Source organism: Lagenorhynchus albirostris, chromosome 16 (assembly GCF_949774975.1).
Source record: "Lagenorhynchus albirostris chromosome 16, mLagAlb1.1, whole genome shotgun sequence".
Taxonomy (NCBI): domain Eukaryota; kingdom Metazoa; phylum Chordata; class Mammalia; order Artiodactyla; family Delphinidae; genus Lagenorhynchus; species Lagenorhynchus albirostris.
Genome location: NC_083110.1, coordinates 57,795,575 through 57,813,485, shown reverse-complemented (window position 1 = coordinate 57,813,485; position 17,911 = coordinate 57,795,575). Strand labels below are relative to the sequence as shown.

The 17,911-nt window shown below is 39.3% G+C and overlaps 1 protein-coding gene across 3 annotated transcripts in view; it reads left to right on the top strand.

Moving 5' to 3' along the window:
- The window catches only part of ARMH3 (armadillo like helical domain containing 3), a 168,072-nt gene that overhangs the window by 94,760 nt on the left and 55,401 nt on the right, over positions 1-17,911 (top strand). The window lies entirely within an intron of this gene.

The following is a 17,911-nucleotide window of genomic DNA, read 5'->3' as shown; positions in this document are numbered from 1 at the left end:
TCTCCCAAATATCCCTTTGTGACCCAAGGGCAGTATGACAAATGTGAGTGTTTGAAAGAAACACCAGATTCCGGGCTACAGTATGAAGTGCGTATGGGTATAGTTTATGTTGTGTTTATTTATTCATGTATTTACTTAGGCTTTCCAGGCAGTTCCTTTTAATCTGGGGCCTGTTTCCTTGATCACAATCCTTTATGCTTTCTTTATCTCCTACTTTGTTGCTTTTCCTTTCAGTGGCTTCTGGCTTGGCTGCTGTCATTCTTCCCAAGGGCCATCAAACAGCTGAGTTAAGCTACTGGCCTGTCCTTTTTCTTTTTTTTGTCCCTTTTCTGAATAGCCCAGAAACGACTGGCCTGAGTTTGAGCAGATAACCATGACCTCTTCCTTCTCTTTTTAGGTCTCTATCAGGCCTACCTATACCTCCATTTTCATTCCTCAAACTTCTTTGATGAACTTGCTGCAGCGAGTAATTATATCATCCTCACTGTTGCTAATGAATTAGACTTGGAGTATATGTAAAAAGTATCAAAGATCCAGTCAGTTTTTTCAAGAGGTTACTGGAAAGATGTGTTAGAATATCACTTATCACCCTAAAGCCAGATCAGGGGGAAATACTGGTGATGCTGAGCCTGCAAAAGTTTACTTTTTTCCTTTTTAACATTTATTTTCACTTAATAAGTGCTAAACTTGTTGCTGCTCTTTCTTAAACTGCTGTCTTCTTCAGTCGTCAAACTCTATAGCATGCATTATAAACTTTAAAAAAATATACTTTTTACCAATGAGGAAACTGAGTCTTAAGGATATTTGAATTGCAGAAATCCCACAATTGTTGTGTGGCAAAGCTGAGAATTAATCATAGGTCTTCTAATTCACAAGTCCAGGGCTCTTTCTTTTATATAGTAACGCCTCCTTCTATAGTGTTACATCAAAGGCTACTATGGAGGTAAACAGAAAACTCAGTATGAGGTATTGAAAGGGGCATGGGCATGGAAATTTGAGTTAGAGAAACTGGGTTTTTAATTTTTATCTCTACCACTTAATATGTGATCTTGAGCAAGTTATTTAGCATCTCTGGACCTCTTTCCACCATCTATAAAATGGAGGTCATGATGATATCAATTGTTTTACAGGGAAGTGGTTGTGAGAATTACATATAATGTAACGTATATTAAAGTATTTAGTAAACTATAAAATACTGGTCATTTCATTTAGCGTAATGTCTGTACAGTCCATCCCTGTTGTAGCATGTGTCAGAATTTCCTTCCTTTTTAGGCTGAGTAATATTACTGTTTATTTATTCATTCATTCATTCATTCATTCATTTATGGCTGCATTGGGTCTTTGTTGCTGCGCATGGGCTTTCTCTAGTTGCGGCGAGCAGGGGCTACTCTGTTGCGGCGCGTGGGCTTCTCATTGTGGTGGCTTCTCTTGTTGTGGAGCACGGGCTCTAGGCACGCCGGCTTCAGTAGTTGTGGCACACGGGCTCAGTAGTTGTGGCTTGTGGGCTCTAGAGCGCAGGCTCAGTAGTTGTGGCGCACGGGCTTAGTTGCTCCGCGGCATGTGGGATCTTCCTGGACCAGGGCTCGAACCCGTGTCTCCTGCATTGGCAGGCGGATTCTTAACCACTGCGCCACCAGGGAAGCCCTAATATTCCATTTTATGTATATGCCACATTTTGTTTATCCATTCATCACTGATGAAACCCCAAGTGGATTGCTTCCACCTTTTGGTTGTTGTGGTTTTGGTTATTTGTACATGGGTGTACAAATATCTGTTCAGTTCCTGCTTTCACTTCTTTTGCGAATATACGCAGAAGTGGAATTGATAGATTGTATGGTAATCTTATGTTTAATATTTTGAGGAAATGCCATACCATTTTTCTGGTTTAGCATTCTGAGCCTTCCTTAGAATGTTTCCTAAGTATGTCTTCATTTATCCCTTCTCTAAATGTTAAAATGTTACCTGTAAAAGATGTTTTGCTTTCTTTGTAGGTAGGCTGTGTTGCTTTGAATAAGGGTGTTCCAAGGAGTATTCTTTTCTCCGAGTTAGTATTCTCTTAGCTGAGGGCAAATAAGTGGTATGACTAAGAAGTCAGCATTCCACTGAGCCAATGGTAATGAATGCTGCCTTATGCTCCTTAGCTTTGCTTCTTAAGAGCCTTGTGTTGTACATCCATGACACTGTTAACTTTGGGTGGTTTAGAAAACAAGAGACTGTCAGAAAATTGGACCTGTGGGTCTCCCAGGGATACTATGGGATATTTAACTTCTGAAAATTAGACCTGTGGGTCTCCCAGGGATACTATGGGATATTTAACTTCTGGCCACCAAATTGATTATCAACGACAGAGTGTATAAAGGCTTAGTAGTAAAGTTGTGATGGTATGCAACATTTACTTATGTTGTTTGTAAAGGTTGTATTGATCCCACACCTGGAAAGGATTTCTTTCTGTCTTTTGTTGACCCTACACCTGTAAAGGATTTTCTTTTTTCTTTTCTTTCTTTCTTCCTTCCTTCCTTCCTTCCTTCCTTTCCTCCCTCCCTTCCTTCCTTCTTTCTTTCTCTTTCTCCCTTCCTTCCTAACTCCCTCCCTCCCTTCCGTCCTTCCTTCCTTCCTTCCTTCCTTCCTTCCTTCCCTCCCTCCCTCCCTCCCTTCCTTCTTTCTTTCTCTTTCTCCCTTCCTTCCTAACTCCCTCCCTCCCTTCCGTCCTTCCTTCCTTCCTTTTAAATTTGGCTGCACTTCACGGCATGCGGAACTTCCCCAACCAGGGATCAACCCCTTCAGTGGAAGTGCAGAATCTTAACCACTGGACCACCAGGGAAACCCCCTGGAAAAGATTTCTAAGGCAGAGTGAACAAACTCTTAGCCACCTCTCCTGTAGTATGTATATTCTTTGATAATCACGGCAAGGGATTGGGTTGCGTGTGAAATTTTCAGATACCTAACAGCTGGGAGGGCCTCGGAGACTGGTTTGCCAGTTGATGACAGCTACAAGTTATGTCTTTGGGATCTTCTGGAACGCAGTGCATGCAATGGCAACCCTAACAGTATCTCACCAACAGTGAAAAGCAGCAGAAAGCCTGCAGACCTTTCTTTTTTTTGGAGTTTAGATTGTGACAGTGAAAATTAAAAGTACTTCTACTTGCTTGGAGGCCTAAATTTGCTCAAGTGTCAGTGTTTGCTTTTTACTTGTCTTTAGTGGCTTAGTCATGCTAGTTCTTTAACTGTCAAAGTTATTTGTGTTTAAACAATTTGTCTCTCTCTTCCTGCTTGATCCTTCAGAGAGATTCTTAAAATGCAGCTGCTTAGAAACTGCTATTTTTACTGAAACACCTGATGTCATTAACATACAGGGCCCTATGTTTGTTCCTCCGTATCAGAGCGTTGTTCCATTGCTTTGCCACAAGAAAAATAAAATAGTATTGCTCCACCTTTAAAATTCCACTTGGTATAATTGTTACTTCAGCTGCCTTCACATATCTACTGATCCCCAAAGGAAAAATACCCTGAGGGGCTATGTGCAGGGCTGGAAGGAAAACATTTAGTTTTGCTTGGAGACTTCTATGCTAAATATTTCCTGTCATCACTTAGCAGGCTACCCCAGTGAGGTCCTGTACTTTAGGGAAGATGTCTGCTGACTATTAACCTAATTAGTCAAAAGAGAAAAAGAAAAATGTTAGACTAAAATCTGACCTTCATCTAACCAAAGAACTTTCAAGGTAAGTAATTTGAAGCCCTTAATGAATTTCTTCAGGTTAACATCTTATTGCTTTTCACTTAATGAGCATTTTATTAGCACCAAGTTCACAATCCTGTTCTCTTGTTGCTCACAGAAATAGTGGCTGAATGACTGCAAATAGGTTTTTCTCCTGATCTGTAATTTTCTTAAGGTGGATAAAGTTTGATCTATGATATTACTCTATAGTTAATATATTAATTTTTCCTTTTATTTGGAATGCATTAAGCTAAAGTTTAGTTTGTCTTTGAGAATGACTTTTTAGATACTGCTGGGGTTAGTGACAAGCCTGGGGTTTGGAATGAGAATTTAGTGCATTTCTTTGTAAGTCTCTTAATTGTTCCCCAGTGAGATTGCCTCTTGTCCCCCTGTTTGCTCCACTGGTCTTTTTGTTCCGATGCTGAGGTGTGCTCCTCCCTCCTGCTTATGTGCTTATGTAGCTATTTTCCTTCATCCTAAAAAATAGTCCCTCAAAAAAAAAAAAAAAAAAAAGGGAATGCTTTAAATGTACACTCTGCTGGGGGCTCTCAGGAACAAGAAAATCTCTCAGCACCCTCTGGATACGGGGGTTCATTGAGAATAACACCCTTTGGAGTGGGCTGTGTATAGAATTCTGACTGTCACGGGGTGGGGGGTACGGAAAACCCTCAGGCAGTAATCAAGGCCACTGTTGATGGCCACAGAGTTAGAGTTGGGAAGGGCATAGAAGGTCTCATCCAGGCAAAATCTCCCCAAATCCCTTTGCCCATGCACCTGTTTGGGCTACAAAATTTGCCTCTTAGTCACAGCTCTCTTATCAGAATGGATACTGACGAGTTGAGAGGGGGAGCAGTTTGATGCCAAGCATTTCAGCTGAAAGATGCAACTTCGTCTAGTGAAAAGTAAATATGGACTAAAGTGACTAATGATAGAAGCAGAGGCATTGGGCAGATGGCTCTTGAGTAGCAAGGAGTACACGAACATAATCTTCTAGTCCAGTTGTCTGCTCTAAAGTGGCAGGCAGGCTCAGATTATCCCCGGGGTCAGAATTTATCAGTAATGACCTTTCTTCTGTTAATCAGACCCTGCAGATCTCCCATTACAGAGAATGAAAAGCATTATGCAGATTAAAACAAAGCACCAAAATGAGGCTGCTATAATATCATTTCCCCAATGCCTGGGAACATTACATATTATTCTAATAGTTGCTGTTCCCTAATCTCTTAAGACTACAGCTAGAAATGAAAAACCAAACACTGAATCCCATGTGGTTAATCGTCTCTTTTGCCCTAACTTGGTTTATGCTGCAAAGTGAGGTTTTGCATTAGGTTGTATCTAAGCTTGTGAACTGCAGTGCAGTAAAGAAGTCTTGGTTTAGGAGATTCAGATATTTATAATGAAATATTAAGATTTTTTTTGTTGGGGCTGCTGTGACTTTAGCATATAAAACCCCTCCTTACCTCAACCTGAAATTCCCTTGGGGTCTTTCTCCATTTTGCTTTTTAAAAAAATTGTGGGAAAATATATGTAACATAAAATTTACCATTTTAACCATTTTTAAAGTCTACAGTTCTGTGGCATTAAGTACATTCACATTGTTGTGCAACCACCATCATCACCGCCAACCATCTCCAGAACTTCTTTATCTTCCCCAGCTGAAACTCTGTACTCATTAAACAGTAATTCCTCATTCCCTCCTCTTCCCAGCCCTTGGAAATCACCATTCTACTTTCTGTGTCTACTCTAGGAACTTCATATGAGAGGAATTATACACTATTTGTCCTTTTGTGACTGGGTTTTTTACTTGGCCTAACATCCACAAGGTTCTTCCATGTCATGGCATGTATCAGAATTTCCTTCCTTTTTTTAAAGACCAAATTCAGTCTTCCGTCATATATATATACTACATTTTCTTTATCCATCGATGGACACTTGCATCCTCCACCTTTTGACTACTATGAATAATGCTGCTGTGAACATGGGTGTAGAAATATTTGAGAGCCTGCTTTCACTTCTTTAGGGTATATACTCAGAAGTAGGATTGCTGGATCATATAGTAATTCTATTTTTCATATTTTGAGGAATCATTATACCTTTTTCCACAGCAGCCACACCATTTTACATTCCCATCAGTGATACACAAAGGTTCGAATTTCTCCATAGCCTCGCCAGCATTTGTTATTTTCTGTTTCTTCTCAATCATAACCGTCCCTGTGGGTGTGAAGTATATCTCATTGTGATTTTTGATTTTCATTCCCCTGATAACTAGTGGTTTTGAGTATCTTTTCATGTGCTTATTGGCCATTTGGTATCTTCCTTGGAGAAGTGTCTATTCAAGTCCTTTGAGGATTTTTAAATTGGGTTGTGTTGTTGTTGAGTTTTAGTAATTCTTTATGTATTCTGGATATCAATCTCTTATCAGATATATGGTTTGCCAATATTTTCTCTCTTTCCATGGGTTGCCTTTTCATTCTATTGATAGTGTCCTTTGATGCACAAAACTTTTTAATTTTGATGAAGTCCAGCTTACCTATTTTTTTCTTTTGCTGTCTGTGTTTTTGTTGTCATATCCAAGAAATCGTTGCCAGTGCAAGTCATGAAGCTTTTCCCCTATGTTGCTTGAAGAGTTTTATAGTTTTAGCTTTTACATTTAGGTCTTTGATCCATTTTGAGTGAAGTTTTTTACATGGTGTACGGTAAGAGTCCAACTTCATTTTTTTGCATATGGATATCCAGTTTTCCCAGCACCCACTTTGTTCTTTTTGAGATAACCACGACTCTGAATTCTTAATTTGAATCAGGCTGAATTTGGAACTTAACTGATAAGGTATAGAAATGGAGACTCCACGTTTTTTTCTGCATCTCTTCATTCCTTTTGGTTTTTAGGTTTGCTCATTCTTCTGCTTGTTTAAGAGCAGGGACTCTAGAGTTAGGTTGTCTGAGTTTAAGTCTGAGCTCTACTGCTTACTTTGAATAAGTTATTTAACTACTTTTTGCTTGAGTTTCCTCATCTGTAAAGTGAGGATAATAATGGAACCTGTGTCATTGTTGAGATGATTAAATGACAATATATGAAAAGCACTTAGAATAGTGCCTGGCACATAGTCAATGCTATGTAAATGTTCATTATTATTATCTTTTTAAAAAAATTGCCATCCTGAATGTGCATAGCTGGGGGTCTTACCAGCCTCGGTTCTGATGATCTGCACAGAACCTCATTCTAGACAAGCGAGTACCTAACATATTCAAATTTGCTCAGTTCCTTTGGCCCCACCTCATGTGGACTTAAAAGGGACCAGAGATCAAAATGATATTATTACAGGCTGACATTAGGGGAACACTGAAACTTAGGCTGTTAGTCTGCGTCTTGGCATCATTGATGGGAAAATAGTTTGAATGGAGAGTTTATGTTTTCCATCACTTCTAGCCCTTTGAGATGTTTGATCATGAAACTGGCTTTATTATTTTCAGGTGAGCAGTCTGCCATCTTGTTATAATTGTAGTAAAAGAGAATGTCCTCAAAATGAATATGAGGGGATTTCCCTGGTGGTCCATTGGTTAAGACTCTGAGCTTCCACTGCAGGGGGCACTGGTTCAATCCCTGGTCGGGGAACTAAGATCCCGAAAGCCATGAAAATGGAAAAAAAAAAAAAAAGAATATGAAAGGAAACTAACCAATGTGTTCTTATCTCTGGTTAGAGAGATTATAGGTGTTTTAAAATTTTCTTTCTAATACTTTATTAAAACAGCTGTGGTTTGTTTTTTTTGGTAGATGCTCTTTATTAGGCTAAGGAAGTTCCCTTCTATTTCTGATTTCTTGCCTTTTTTTTTTTAACATTGAAAGGGTGTTGGGTTTTGTCAACTACTTTTTCTGCATCTATTGAGTCGATCATGTGGTTTTCGCTTATTCTACTGATATGGTTATATTACATTAATTGAGTTTCAGGTGTTAAACCAACCAATCTTGCATTCCTAGCATAAATCTCACTTAGTTATGGTTTATAATTCTTTTTATATGTTGCTAGACTCAGATTGCTAATATTTTGCTGAAGAATTTTTGTGTCCATATTCATAAGAGATATTTCTCTGTAGTTATCTTGTGATGTCTTTGGGTTTTTTATTTGGGGGGGGAAGGAAACTTTATTCACGCATGCACAAAGGTTGTGATATTAACCGAAGATGATGGTGAAACTTTCTCAGCATGCTCGCTCTGGCCGATGCCAGCCTGCGGTGAACTTTGGAACCTTGGAAGCTAATTCCGGTGCCTGGAACCGTCCCCACGTGGGCCAGGAGGTGCACTGGTGAGGGAGGAATCTGTCCCCTCCCCAGCAGTCTTACCTCACCCAGGGATGTTCAGAAAAAAGTGTTGCTGGGTCCCTGGTCTGTGATCCGTGGTCTGTGGCCCAGAGCGGAGAAATGCACACCAGGAGAATCAGGTCTGGCAATGAGTCCCCACCGCCCAGCGATCCCTATGCACCCACTCACTCAACTGCCAGTTATCGGGTGATGTCTTTGGTTTTGATATCAAGGTAATGCTGGCCTCACAGAATGAGTTGGGGAAGTGGTCCCTTCTCTTTTGTTTTTTTGGAAGACTTTGTGAAAGATCAGTATTAATTCTTCTTTAAATCTTTGGTACAGTTAATCAGTGAAGCCACCAGGGCCTGGGCTTTTTTTCACAGGTAGTTTTTTTGAGATTGTAATTCATTCTCTTTGTTTCTTATAGGTCTGTTCAGATTGTCTGTTTCTTCTTGAGTCAGTTTTGGTAATTTGTGTCTTCCTAGGAATTTGTCCATTTTGTCTAAGTTGTCTAGTTTATTGGCGTACAGTTGTTCATAATGTTACTTTTTTTATTCTGTAAGGACAGTAGTAATGTTCTCTCCTTTATATCTAATTCTAGTAATCTGAATTTCCTCTTTTTTCTTTGTTAGTCTAGCTAAAAATTTGTCAATTTTGTTGATCTTTTCAAAGAATCACCTTTTGGTTTCATTGATTTTTCTCTTTTTTCTTTTTTCTATTTCATTATTTCCACTCTTGTTTTTTTAAAATTTTCTTCCTTCTGCTTGCATTAGGCTTAGTTTGCTCTTCCATAAAACAAACCTCAATAAGTTTTAAATGATAGAAATAATACAAGGTATATTCTTTGACCACAGTAGAATGAAATTAGAAATCAACAATAGAAAGAAATTTGGTCGGAGAACATATGTTGTATAATTTTCTCCTAGGAGTCATACTCCATAGACAGTCCCTTATCTGAGCCAATAAAAACAGGCCACGATCAGCAGCTCCTACCTTGCTTGGGAGAAAATTAGTTGTAAAAGATATGGCACAGGACAAGAATTTCTTCCACAAACCAACACTGACTCCTGACATAAAATGACGCACCTAAGAACTCTTTTGTGCACAGTATCAAAGTACTGTGTCCTCTCAGAAATTATATACCTCCAAAACAACTGTTCACCAATTAGTCCTATTACTTGTGTACCTGTACTCTTAGTTATAAAGCTCAACATGTAGGCAGTAAAAGCCAGTAAGCTCTGATTGCTCACATTTTGAGTATAGAAAAAGAAATAGCTGTGGGCTATTAGTTCACCAAACAATACAGCAGGTTCTAGAATGCTGTGTCTAATATCTACTTGTGAGAAAATCTCTCACAAAGGAAATGTATGTATCTAAACTCTAAATATAGACTTTTCCCCCACTATCACCTAGTCCTAGCTCCAGATATGAAAAAGTAGACAAAATTAGGGTCCTGTTTCTAATGCATCCTTTCTCAGGAAATATGTGAAATTCTTCCCTTATTCAACTTTGAGCCCAGCCCTCTGTCCTGAATCCAGCTACTGGAATATGAAATAGAAGGAGCTCCTCGGTGGGTTCCAGGTGCACGCTCTGAGAGTATCAGTTAAGGCCTTCTAGGTGTGGGGCCTCACCCTTTGTAAAGGCTAGTGTTCCATAGGAATGTGACAGCCAGCTTGAGGAACCTCTTAATTGTGAGTTAGTTGGGAGAGATCTTATATGTATCTGATGACCTTATTTTGTTTTTGTTTGTTTGTTTTTGTTTTTTAATGCCAACTCTGTTTTATTTATTTTATTTTTTAATTAATTTTTATTGGAGTATGGTTGCGTTACAGTGTTGTGTTAGCCTCCACTGAACAACAGAATGAATCAGCCATGCACATACAGATATCCCCTCCCTTTTGGATTTCCCTCCCATTTAGGTTACCACAGTGCATTAGGTCGAGTTCCCTGTGCTATACAGTATGTTCGCATCAGTTGTCTATTTTATATATAGTATGAATAATGTATATGTGTCAATCCCAGTCTCCCAATTCCTCCATCCCCACCCTTTTCCCCCTTGGTATCCATACATTTGTTCTCTACGTCTGTGTCTCTATTTCTGCTTTGCAAATAAGATCTGATGACCTTATTTTGAATGTTGTTTTGGCAAATGCTTAGACAGTCTTTTTGCTTGTTAATTACACTGATATTTTTCTCTTTCTTAATGAATTATGCCAAGTACTTACTTGAGCCTTTTGGAGGTGGCTTTGAGGGACTGCCTTTGTGACTGAGCCAGTGATAATGGAGTAGCTGCTTTCTGGTGACTAAGGTCATTGAGAGTACAGGGTCTTGAGGTAAGTTGGAAGGGCTTTCTTCTCAGCAGACAGTTGCAGATAAAATTGCTAAGAACGCTGGAGGAGAAATGTATGATTGGCAGTTTGCTCCAGAATGTTCTAGCCCTCGGTCCCAGGTGTGTGAGTGAATGGCCCCCATGTGGCAGGAGAGCAAATTCTCTCCTCTTTCTTTAGGTACATAGTCTCACAACATATCTCTGTTTCGTAAATATGTATTTACATAGCAAAGACCTTTGGTTTGTATCTGTCCCATTGGTTATTCATTGGATTTCCTACCTATAATTTTATAGGTAATATGGTGTGGTAAATTAGCTTAGATTTTAAACCTAGCATTAACTTTTTTATGGGTATCTGAGATGAGCCATCTGATGTATATTCTTCATTCTGCTAGTCTTTTAATCAGCAGGACTTACCATATGCTATTTCCAGTTTCTGTAAATAGGCATCAAAAACCTGAGAAGAAACACATTGAGAGAGAGAAAGAGAATGAATGAGAGGAAGTGTGGTGTGTTTGTGTGAGATCGATTTGGGCTTCTTTCTTTAAAAGCCTGTGGTTTTAGGAGCATTTCTTTATTCTTCTCTTTCTGTCACTGCTTCCTTATTTTTATAACTCTTTCTAAATACTAGGAGTTGAGAACCAGAGGGGCAGTCAGGGTGACCTAGAATAGCTGCTCTATTTTAGCAGGTCAGGAAGAAAGGTGTTTCCAACTGACTCATTATAAAATGGGGTCATAAGGGTGGGAAGGGGCTAGAGTCTACAGCAGTCCAAAGCCTATCATTCCTGGGCTTTTGCCCTTTCCCAGACAGCTCTCTCCATCCTCTGGCTCTCTGGAGATGGCCTGCTTTTGCCGGTGCAACTGACCCTGGTCCTTTAGGGATGGGCTGCTCCCTAATTATTATTGATTCCAAGGAAAGAAAAAAAAACAATTTGTTTTCACCTGAGAAAAGGTTGTTGCTGTTGTTTTCCGAAAGGAATTCTTGCTAGGAAATGTAGATATTTAATCATGGCTTAGTTCACAAAATGCTGGCTTCTAATTGTAACTTATATAAAGCCTAGCCACAAATGGGATCAGTAGGCATAGTTTAGGTCCCTAATTCCTTTCCCTTTTCCATCCCATATCTAAGATACTTTAAAAAGTAGTCTTTTAAAACTGTGGGCAGTTCATCTTATACCTTATTTTTCCTTCTTCATTTACCTTTTCCAAAAGTCAGAGTGGAACTCTGTTCATATAACTCAGGTACTCTAACCATGTTGAACTGTAGACTGTTAATCTGCTGATGGGATGAAGAAGCCATTACTATTGGGTAGCAATATATTATCCTATCAGCAAACCCAAACAGGCATCTGTTCAGCAGGTGAAACTTTAGGTTTCTTTGGATTATTGTGAACAAAAAGAGAAGTGTTCTTGGCCATAGGAGCTTAATCATTCTAAATTCTCAGATTATACCAGAATGGCTAAGATTGCATACCTTTCTCTTATCCATTTGACTTTGATCTTGCAGGTTAGCAGTGCTGGGTCACAGAACCTTAAAAGCGGAAAGAATTTAAGAGTCCATCTACCCCAGTCTCCTTCCCAAAGCATAAATCTCATTTGTTGGGGTAATATCCAGCCTCTGCTTGAAGACTTAGTGAAATAGTGCTTAATACTTTAGGCTATAGCTATTCAGTTTTTAAAGTAATTTATTTATTTTAGCTGCCTGGGTCTTAGTTGCGGCACGTGGGGTCTTCATTGCAGCATGTTTTGTTGTGGCATGCAGGATCTTTAGTTGCAGCATGTGGACCCTTAGTTGCAGCATGCGAACTCTTAGTTGCAGCATGCATGTGGGATCTAGTTCCCTGACCAGGGATCTAACCTGGGCGCCCTGCACTGGGAGCATGGAGTCTTACCCACTGGACCACCAGGGAAGTCCCTATTCAGTTTTTTAAATGATGAGAATCTCTTCCTCATGTTGATTCTTCCTTTTTATAACCTGAACCTATTAATATTTCTACCTTCAGATGCAACACCAAAAAATTTACTCTTTTTTAAAAAATTTACTATTTATTTATTTTTGGCTGTGCTGGGTCTTCGTTGCTGCACGCGGGCTTTCTCTAGTTGCAGTGAGCCGAACTCTTTGTTGCGGTGCGCAGGCTTCTCATTGCGTGGGCTTCTCTTGTTGCAGAGCATGGGCTCTAGGCACGCAGGCTTCAGTAGTTGTGGCTCACGGGCTTAGTTACTCCACGGCATGTGGGATCTTCGGGGACCAGGGATCGAACCCATGTCCCCTGCATTGGCAAGCTTATTCTTAATGACTGAGCCACCAGGGAAGTCCCTTTACTCTGTCTTCTATGTTGACTTCTTCAGAGGGCTAACATTTATACTACTGCCCTTCTGTAGGCAAAACATCCCTCAATTGTTCTTCATATGACATGGTTTCTAAATCTCTGGGGTACTGTGATTGTCCTTTAGATATATTTTATTTTCTCAATTTACCTCCTAAAGTGTGGTGTTAGCGTGTGCCTTGTACCAAATAAGCATTCAGTAAATGTTTATTGGATCAGATGACACCTAGAACTGGATCCAGATGTGATCTTAGTAGCTTAGATTGTAGAGAGACTCTTAGCACCCAGGATATGAACCTATTTCATTTGCAGCCTCCAGTTGCATTAATTTTTCAGCAGCTGAATTTCATTGTTGGTTCATAACAAGCTTAGGTCCCACTAAAACTTTCAAATCTGCTTAAGGTGACCTGCAGTCAAATTAACTCTCCTCCATCCTGTAATTGTTCGGTTGGTAGTGCTGTTTTGCTTTGTGGTGCTGGTTAGTTTGTTTTAATGCTACTTGCTTATTGTAGAAATTTTTTAAACAATGCAGAAAAGAGCAAAGAACAAAGTAAAGTAAAATCTCACCATTCAGAGATAGCTACTATTACTGTTTTGGTGAATCTCCTGAACATATCTAGTTGATTTTTTCTTTTAAACTAACCTAAATGAAACTCTTTATCCTTATTAAATGTATCTTTATTCATTACAACCCATCAATCTAGTTGAGTCCTGATTATGTCATTCTATGTATTGGTTTTCCTTTGTAGCTTTGTATCATCGGCATATTTGATAAATACTCTTTCTAAATTTTTGTCCAGATGCTTTGATATAATCCCAACTCTGCTACTGATTTGGGGGTGATTTGGGAATAATCTCTCCTCTTTCTGGGTTTTGACTTGCTGCTCTTATGTAAAATGGCCTTGAAGACTGAAAATTTTTCTTAAGAATCAACCGCAAAGCTCTTTGTAAAGAATAAATTTGTGAAGAAAAAGCTGTGGGTGGGGGAATCATCAGCCAGGGCCAGGCTAGAAAAATAAATCCTTTTATAGACAAGTCAGGGACAACAACCTTCATGGAGTGGTTCAAATCTTCCTCTATCCTCCTACTCCCCCAGCAGAGGGGTTTACCAATTGAAATTTTAAAAAAAAAGACGGGGGGAGGAAAGGAGGGAGGGAGGAAAAAGATTATAGCAAGAATTACTTCTTAAATTGAGAAATTAAAGAGAACATACAGGTAAAGAAGATTTAAAAGGCAGTTTGGAGTGAGGGTGGGTGAGAGAGCTTTACTGAGAAAGAAGATGCTCTTTACCGTTTTCTCTTTTAATTGGTAAGCTTGGTGGTCACAGTAAAGGCTCTTCTGAGCCTGGGGTCCATAGGGAGAGAAAAGTGTGAAACTCACTGCTGCCTGCTATTTCTCCCCTAAACAAGCTTTGCCTGTGTGTTGCATTTCCCCTGGGTTCTTAAAGAAGGTGTGTGATAATCTAAAACTGAAACTGAGGCAACGTTTTAAGCAGGCAATTAATGACATGATAAGAATTTTTAGCTCCAGTAGATTAATTGTTAAATGAATTGTGTCTGAATTTTACTGTGATACCAGCCTAATTATAAATATAGTATTTATAGTAGAAAACAATAATAAGCGGAATTATGTACTCAGTGATCAGACTTTAGGAGTTTCTAACACGGAGGAAAGATTTTCTTCTTAAACTGTCTCTTGCTGTTCTTTTTATGTAGGTTTTGATTAATTTTACCTTGATTACACGTTTCCCTGGAGCCTAGATATTGTGCATGCTCTAGCAAAGCAGGCTCCTGTTCTAAGAGGTTTAATGAAGTTTTTTGTTCTAATTGGTTTCTATATAATTTCTTGTAAAACCAGTAACATGTGAGTGGGATGTCAAACACAGGGTGCACTAATGCATTTTCACTACCCTATACACCAAAGGACATTAATTTCTCTCTTATTTGACACTATTTTCATATGATGAAAATTCTCAATCTCAAGGAAGCTCTAGAGACAGTTGGTTCTCATTGGTCTCTCCTCTCCTGCATTCATCTTGGTGACACCTCTGAAAAGGCAGCAGGAGTAGCCATCTGTAGTTGGAGCTCATTCTGAGTAGAAGGGGGCGGAAGATTTCTTACCAGGGTTTTGAGTGTATCTCATCTTTCTTATGCGGTAATTTACTAGATGGAATTCAGATAGCGATGAATTAAAATCTGTTCCTTTTGCCCATTTAATCTGAACTAATTTCCTATTTTAAAAATATGGGGACTTCCCTGGTGGTGCAGTGGTTAAGAATCTGCTGGCCAATGCAGGAGACATAGGTTCAAGCCCTGGTCCGGGAAGATCCCACATGCCATGGAGCAACTAAGCCCGTGCGTCACAGCTACTGAGCCTGCACTCTAGAGCCTGCGAGCCACAACTATTGAGCCCACGAGCCACAACTACTGAACCCCTTGTCTTGCAGAAGACACTGCAATGGGAAGCCCACGCACCACGTGAAGAGTAGCCCCTGTTAGCTGCAACTAGATAAAAGCCCACGCGCAGCAACGAAGACCCAACACAGCCAAAAATAAATGAATTAAATAAATAACTTTTTTTTAAAAAGAAATAAGGCCCTGATTGTTTAAACAAACAAACAAACAAAAAAAAAAACGAGAGGAGAGAAGGAGTAAAGGAGATTTCTTTGACTTAAATTTCACTGCATTAATATGCCCCCCACCCTTCTGAGGATCAAAAGCACTGTTTCCTTCTGTTGGCAGCTATTGAAGGTCCTTCCTTTGGGGCTTTGGTAATATCTGTGACCTGTAAGTGTCACTTGTAATGCTAAGTGTTTTCTTTTCATGAGTCATTTAGCAATTATCTATGGTTTTGACTAAACTGACCTTAATTGAAAACTTTTGAGGTTAAGATCTCCATGCCTATTGCCATGTACCTCTGCCTCATTACCCTCAGCTCTTTGGGTGCTCAGGGACTATAACTTGATTTGAAAAGCTCAGTGTTCTTTTTTGGGTTTTTTTTTTGTGTTTGTGTTTACAAGAAATCAGTGTTCTACTTAACCTGACAATTCATTGTCTACTGGACAATTTTGAGTTGGGATAACAAATTAGAGTTTGGGATACATTGCAGATGATAAATGTGACTTCCTTAAAAGGAAATCCATTTGTTTTGCTTAGTGTTTCTGTGATTAATTACTTGCCAGATTAAATTGCTCCATAAAAATGCATAGTATTTTGTTCAGTTGCTCTTCATGGTGATTAATTAGGCCATACTGTTGCTTCATATGTTAATTATGCTGACTTTTTTTTCTCTTCTAGTTTAATTAATACAGCATTTATTTGAAACACTGCTTTTAGGACAGGACACTGTTTTAGGAGGAACAATGCCCAGAGTTGCTTTTAGGCTGGTGTTAGGGAGTAACACCTCAAATTTTCTGAGAGTGCTTCTGTTGGTCCTTGTCTGTATCTGTGATTTGCAGAGAGTACACTAGGAATAAGTTGGGAAAAGCTCTGTTTGGTTTTTCTGTAGTTATTAAAGGTAATATACTGAAGATTCTTGGCTCAATTAAAAACTGATTAAGAATATAGAGGAGAGGGCTTCCCTGGTGGCGCAGTGGTTGAGAGTCCACCTGCCGATGCTGGGGAGACGAGTTCGTGCCCCGGTCCGGGAAGATGCCACATGCCGCGGAGCGGCTGGGCCCATGAGCCATGGCCGCTGAGCCTGCACGTCCAGCATGTCCGTAGCCTGTGCTCCGCAACGGGAGAGGCCACAACAGTGAGAGGCCTCATACCGCCAAAAAAAAAAAAAGAATATAGAGGAGAGACTACTGATGCAACATATGTTATTAAACAAATGTAAAGTTAAATTGTGTGTGTGTGTGGCTTAGGAAGGAGCGTTGTTTCCTAGGATGCTGCAGGGTGCTGATGAGGAAGTCAGGAATATTTAACATTTTTATTAATAATCTAGGGCTGAAAGTAAACAGAATGATAATGAAGTTTGTAAGTGATGCTGATTTGGAGATGTTTCCTATATGCAGGAGGCAGAGAAATGATGTTGATGGACCAGGAAGAGAAGCATCACAGAACTAGAATCACAGCTATTCCATTGGGAAAATGCATATCTGCTGTATAGAAATAGCATAAATAGAATCAGACAGATATTTTCAAAAGTAGTCCACTCCTAGTAATTTACCCAAGTGAAATGGAAACCTGGCTTGAATAAATGTTTATAGTGGCATTATCCATACATTCTCTCAAAACTGGAAACAACCCAACTGACCCTCAACTGATGAGTGAATAAACAAACTGTGGTACACCCATATAATGAAACACTACTCAGCAATAAAAAGGAATGAATCACTGATACATGCAGCAACATGGATGAATTCACTTGCATTACACAGTATGAAAAAATCTGGACTCAAAAGGCTATATAGTGTATGGTTTGATGTATATGATAGTCTGGAAATGGAAAAATTATAGGGATAGAATTTAGATCAGCCAGGGGCTAGGGTTGGGAGGAGGGGTATGGGGGAAATTTTTGGGTGATGAAACTGTTCTGTATCTTGATTGTGATGTTGATTACATGACTATGCATTTTTCAAAACTTACAGACTGTACACTAAAAGGGTAAATTTTACTGTATGCAAATTGTACCTTAATTTAAAAATTAGATCTTCACAGGGAAGGGTAAGACATTAAACTTTTGAGTATCACTACCGTAGTTTATATGTGGCAACTTTTTGAAACTGATTTGAGTAACAGGAGCTAGAATTTGGATTTTCTTCATGTTGCATCCAAATTCCAAGGGTTTTTTTGTTTGTTTGTTTTTGAGTGGAAGCAGAGATGGAAGGGTGAGTTGCAGTGGATTTCTTTAGGTGTCAGCATTATATAAACCTGTATACTGATATAAGGGTTATTTTAAGAAGAAAATCACAGTTAAGGAGCTTTGGGACCTTGTTGATAGCCATCAGACAAAGACAAACGAATCATTTCCCCAATTTATGGATTGAATCCCATTATTTGGAGTTCTGTGGATTTAGTTTTTGTTTTAAAGCTTTGTTTATTTGTTCTGTCTGGGCTCTTCCATGACTGAATTGTTATAAGACCCAGAATAGAGCCCAGGGTATTTCTGTCCCAGAGCTAACCTCAGAGACAACTTCTTTACCTCTCCACATTTGGACTGGAACAAAAAGCTTCATCACACTATGGATTTGTGAGGCAGGTTTGCAGAATGTCAGGGACCCAGGGATAGGTAAACCACTAA